This window comes from Nicotiana tabacum, chromosome 8, assembly GCF_000715075.1.
Source record: "Nicotiana tabacum cultivar K326 chromosome 8, ASM71507v2, whole genome shotgun sequence".
Classification (NCBI taxonomy): domain Eukaryota; kingdom Viridiplantae; phylum Streptophyta; class Magnoliopsida; order Solanales; family Solanaceae; genus Nicotiana; species Nicotiana tabacum.
In genome coordinates, this window is record NC_134087.1 from 198,449,020 (window position 1) to 198,454,813 (window position 5,794).

Consider the following 5,794-nt stretch of genomic DNA (forward strand, 5'->3'; position numbering starts at 1 on the left):
GGAGTGCTTACCGAACATTGCGTGGGGTGATCCTATAGGCTAACCAACCTAGGACCCATCCTTCCCAAATTCCCTTTACTTTCCATGTGTATACAATTTGTTTAAGCTTTTCCTTTGTCTCATTATTTGAGTCATGTAATGTCCAAACCTGCTCTTATTTGTAATTATGTGTTTAAAACTATTTATTTGTTAATGGACTACTTCATAAATATAAGTTCGGTCGGGACTCACCTTTGTGGATCGAGAGGGGTGCCTAATCCAAGAGTCTTATGTCATGTTCTTTGTGGATCGAGCCTTTACCCTAAATCCCTGGTAATGCAAACCAATCCAAGAGTTAATCGCTCTGGGTGCCCTAACACACCATAATCCGTTAGGTAGCGACTCTTCAAATACCCAAATACCAAAAGAAAATGAGTTATTACCCCCATGAATGTCGAAACACGGACTTCTCTCCACGAAGGGAAAAAAGGAGGCGCAGCAATCGCAAATGTGATAATTGCACCTGTTAAGTGGGATTTCAGACGGGATTTAAACTCACTCTTTCAATTTTTCAAACCCTAAACTCTCATAGGCGATTTTCTTGAAGAGAGTTCTTCCCCAAATCATAGGTAAACGATTTCTAACTTATTTTCTTCAATCTGTAACATCTTTTTACATGATTTTACTTCAAAATCTGGGGGTTTTCATGGGAAATTGGGTTTTTTTGGTAGAAGTTAGTATTTTCAAATTTTACGGATTTGAACCTCAATTTGAGGCCAGGTTTCAAAACTAATTGCATATTTGAGTTCTTGAGTGAATGGGTGATAGGGTTTTGGTTCAAACTTCGGGTTTTGCCCAAGCGGGCCCGGGTTGATTTTTGATTTTTTGGGAAAAAACAATGGAAACTCTATTTTCATGCATTATAATTGGTTTATTTAACATTTATTAACGTTATTAAGTAAATTGTGACTAGATACAAGCGAATTGGAAGTGGAACCGAGAGGTAAAACGGTAGCTGAGGCTTAATCTTGTCCATGGAATTGAGGTAAATGTTTGGCCTAACCTTAGCTTGAGGGAATAGGAGTTGTGGTCTATCTGCTATGTGTTAGTATCGAGTACGACGTATAGGTGTGGTGACGAGTATTTATACGTTGGTGTCAAGCATGCCCGTGAGTCTTATGTCATGCTCTTTGTGAATATATTATATACCGATCATGCTCAAATCGATGATTATTAATGTTGAACAAAGCTTATGAAAGTTTCATGGTAATTGACAATTGTTGAGTATTGGCTCAAGTTGAGTTTCATTTTGTAAAGTAATTGTTGAAAACGAGATTGGTTATAGCTGAATCCCTTGCCGGGAGGTTATTGCTGATATTGTTGATTCCCTTGCCGGGACGTATTGTTTCTATTGTTTGGGTGAGGAAGAGTGTAAAGCACGAAGGGTGATGCCGTGCATAATATTGTGAATGAGTGTAATGCACGAAGGGTGATGCCGTGCCGATATTATGAGTGTTAATGCACGAAGGGTGATGTCGTGCCATGATTTGAGAGTTAATGCACGAAGGGTAATGCCGTGCGTATATTGTGAGGGTAATGCACGAAGGGTGACACCATGATGTTTCTGTTGTTTCATATGGTAATGATGAGAGTAAAAGCACGAAAGGTGTGATGTCGTGCACGTGTTACCGTTTCATTATTTTGTTGCTTTAGATATGATGTTCATTATGCTCCTTTATTGATGCTTCTTTATTGGCTTATTATTAGAATCTGATATTCCCCGCAGCATGTCCCCCTTCCCACTTTATTCTGTTGATTCTTGTTACTATGATTCTGTTTGTACATGATTTAACTACACAGGTATATATGATTGTCGTGTCCTAGCCTCGTCACTACTTCACCGAGGTTAGGCTCGACACTTACTCAGTATATGGGGTCGGTTGTACTGATACTACACTTTGCACTCTTTTGGGCAGACTTCGGTAACAGAGCCGATGAGTGGCTGAGGTAGTTGCCTTCAGTCCAGGGAGACCAAGGTAGATCTGCTGGCGTCCGCAGAGCCTAAAGTCCCCCTTTCCTGTTTTAGCTTTCTTCTGTCTCTTTTCATTCCAAGAACAATGTACTTTTCTGTTCAGACCAGTATTTGTAGTAACTCGTAGATGTTCGTGAATTTATAACACCAGATTCATGGGTAGACATGTATTAGGTTATTTGGATATGTTATAACTCTTCGGCGCTTTTCATTTGTTTAGTTATAGTTGTTGTTATATCTGTTTGAGTTGAATGCTAATGGGTTAAAACATTAATAATTGACTTGTCTAGCTTTCACGAGTAGATACCATCACGACTCCCGGGGATGAGAAATTCGGATCGTGATAGTACTTAACTTAAGACCTACAAATATAAAGGTGGACGCATAAAATGTGATATGCGTAGTGATGTCAAGATAGTTACGATTGGCTATTTCTTGAACCATTTGAAATTACTATTCGGCAAGTGATATGCACATAAATTATTGCTAATATGATTAATTGTATTTTCCTAAGCATATTTTTTTCTATCTCTAGATAATTTGTGTAGGGTTTGTAGGTATGTGCAGAGAGCTCAAGCCAGAGATATTGGGTGCGCATGTATTTTTTATCGAAGAATATATATTCAAAGACAGTGAAATTAGATTTATGAGATCAATGACTTAACACAAATTAAGATACCAAGAGAAACTATCAAATTAAACCGGATAAAATCATGATGTAATTAATCTTCCATGTACTATATTACTTAATTTTGAAACTAGAGAGACAATAATGATAATATCTTTGGTAAGTAAAACGGAAAAAAAAAATAAAAAAAAAAATAAGGGACAACAACAACAACAACAACCCTATAAAATCTCACTAGTGGGGTCTTGGGAGGGTAGTGTGTACACAGACCGTACCCCTACCCCGAAGAAGTAGAAAGGCTATTTCCTAAAGACGCTTGGCTCAAGAAAATAAAAGGACAAAAGAAGACAATATTAGTATCACCATAAAAATCATAGGGAAAATAAGAACAACATGAAATACAGAAGAAAGATGCAAAGCAAAAGCGATAGCTAGTAAATATGTCATACACTGAAAAGCGAAATAGTAAGACACAACATTACCACTAGTTATCTTAGACAAAAACCATACCAGACTAGTTTCACAAAGGTACAAAGTAAGGGTAGAAAAATATAGAAAAAGAAATGAAATGTCTCATATCAGAAAATGATGAAGGTATTCAGCGGCGAAGCTACAATCCACGAGTCAATAAAATAGTTTTTTTATTATTTTCTGTATTTGTATTAAAATTTATATAAATATTTAATTTAAATCTAGTAAATAACACAAGTTATGATTTGGTGGCAATTTCAAAACCCACAAACTTTAAATATTAGCTTCTTTCTCTCGATGTATTGATGGCTTTGAATGAGAGTAGGTGCATATGATTTTCATGTGTTGGATCGGTTTGACAATTCTGCATGGTCTAATCATTTTCTTAGTTTTACGTTCTGTTTAAAGATGGTAATGGTAAAACAATAAGCGAACAATACGACAACTGGGGATGTAGCTCAAATGGTAGAGCGCTCGCTTTGCATGCGAGAGGCACGGGGTTCGATCCCCCGCATCTCCATTTTAATCTTTTGATGATATCATTATTTTAATCTCATAAAGCTCAAGGATCTCATGTAAATGACATTAATGCTTAAGTTTTCTTTTTTCTTCTTTTAAGTTTACGATGACACCAGCTGCCTTTACTCCTCTTCACAAAAATCAAGATCTAACGTGAAATTGTTTACTTATATTTGGCAAAAGGATTTCGTTTTCTGCTTTTTCTTATTCTATAATTATCATAGGTAGTTGTTCTTTCTTTCTTTATCAACTATTCCCTCCGGTCCAAAATAAGTGATTTTTTGGATGTTTTCACACAGATTAAGAAATCCACCCTTTAGCATTAATTAGTAATGGAATTGACCATATTAACCTTTACTATCTCACATAAATACTCCTAACACATATTCCAACACTATTTACTCCAAGGACAATATAGGAAAAAAATAATTAATTCATTCTTGAAATCTGGAAAAATCACTTATTTTGGATCACAAGAAAAAAGCCAAAAAAATCACTTATTTTGGACCGGAGGGAGTATTTTTTTTTTCAACCAACGAAATGACATTATATTAGAAACAGGTTACATTACAAGGAGCGTTGATAATATTGTTCCCTGTATTACAAAAAAAAACATGTAGGGAAATTGTTGTGCTGATGTCTATCTAGTTCTACAATAATATATTCGGTAGATGGTTCATCTAAACAAAAATTAGAGGAGTACTCTAGGCCGAAGTAGAGGTTTTTCTTAAATAGACAATGCCTTGTTGGTCTGCACTCAATTCTTTTTGCAAAAAGTTGGCGGCTCCAGTAGTAGATGCATATTTGCTCCTAAATCCATAGATGCTTTATATTTTGCTAAGCTATCAACAACTCTGTTCTGCTCCCTGTATGTATGCATGATGTGCGGGCTACCTAGCTGACGTAGCAAGTATCTTCATTCAGACAGTAGTGATGAGTGGTGCATGTTATCGTTTTTTAACATAAAAATTATCTCAATAGAGTCGACATTGATTTCCAGTGGTAATAGTTTATGTTGTCATGCAATGTGTAAGCCTTGGAGTAATTCGTAGAGTTCCAATGTAGTAGGGTCTCCTATGGGTCTGCTTTCAGTGAAACCTAGAATCCAGTTGCCGTGGAGTTTCTAAATACCCCTCCTATCCCATATCCCGGAGGTGTTGCATTAGAGAAGCCATCTGTATTAAGTTCAATTGTGTTGGAAGTGGGTGGTTCCCATTTGATGTACAATTTCCTTATTTGTGTCTGTGGAGATTTTTTTTGGATTAGATAGTAATATTCTGTGGCAGGAGATAATATTTGTTGAAGCGAGTGTTGTACGTCAATGTATTGGAAAAATTTTCTCCAGATGTGCCAAAGTGTAAAATGGATGAGTATTTGGATTAGGTGTGTGTGTTGGTACTTATGTAGTAGAATTTATGAGTGCGTGAATGTCATGTATTGGTGAGACGTCGTTATTTCGAAATGTGTTGAAATCATTTGTGATTCCCACGGTGTACCATATAGATATGGTATTTGGCAGTTAAATAATATATGGGCAATGGTTTCTCTGTGTTGTTGGAAAATAGGACATATTGGTGATGTAGTAAGGTTGAGTCTATATAGATAGACGATTATGGGGAGATGCTTGTGCCCAATTAACCATAAAAAATATCTAATTTTTGGTGGTAATGTTAAAACCCATATTCATTTAAGGTTGGTAATTTTTTGATTTGTTTGTAAATTATTATACAGGGATTTGGCAAAAAAATTTCATTATGAGTTAGCCCCCAGATAATTTTATCATAGGCTTGTGGATTGTTGAGCGGTTGTACATAAATGTTACGTAATTTGTTTACTATATTGATTGATAATTCAAAGGGTAAATCATTGATAGTAATCATTTGGTGTGTTAGTTAATGTGTTAGTGTTGAGTTTTGATCGTTATTTGGTAATGGGCCTTCAATTTGATTTCACAGTATGATATTTGGCCCAAGCCAAGGTTCTGTCCAGAATCGAATGTGTTGGCCGTTTGCAATATGCTATAGTATTCCGCGTTGGCAAAGTTGTCATCCTAAGTTCACAACTTTCCAGATATTCGAAAATTGTTGATGGTTAGTTTTTATTGCATACTTATTGATGAGTATAGAAGCCCATTGTATTGTTGGTGATGTGAACAATCTCCAAGC

At 36.0% G+C, this 5,794-nt stretch overlaps 1 non-coding gene across 1 annotated transcript; it reads left to right on the forward strand.

The window, feature by feature from the left end:
• Positions 1 to 3,557: 3,557 nt before the first annotated feature.
• TRNAA-UGC (transfer RNA alanine (anticodon UGC)) lies at positions 3,558 to 3,630 on the forward strand. The gene has a single exon. It is a non-coding gene; the product is annotated as a tRNA-Ala (tRNA).
• Positions 3,631 to 5,794: the final 2,164 nt, after the last annotated feature.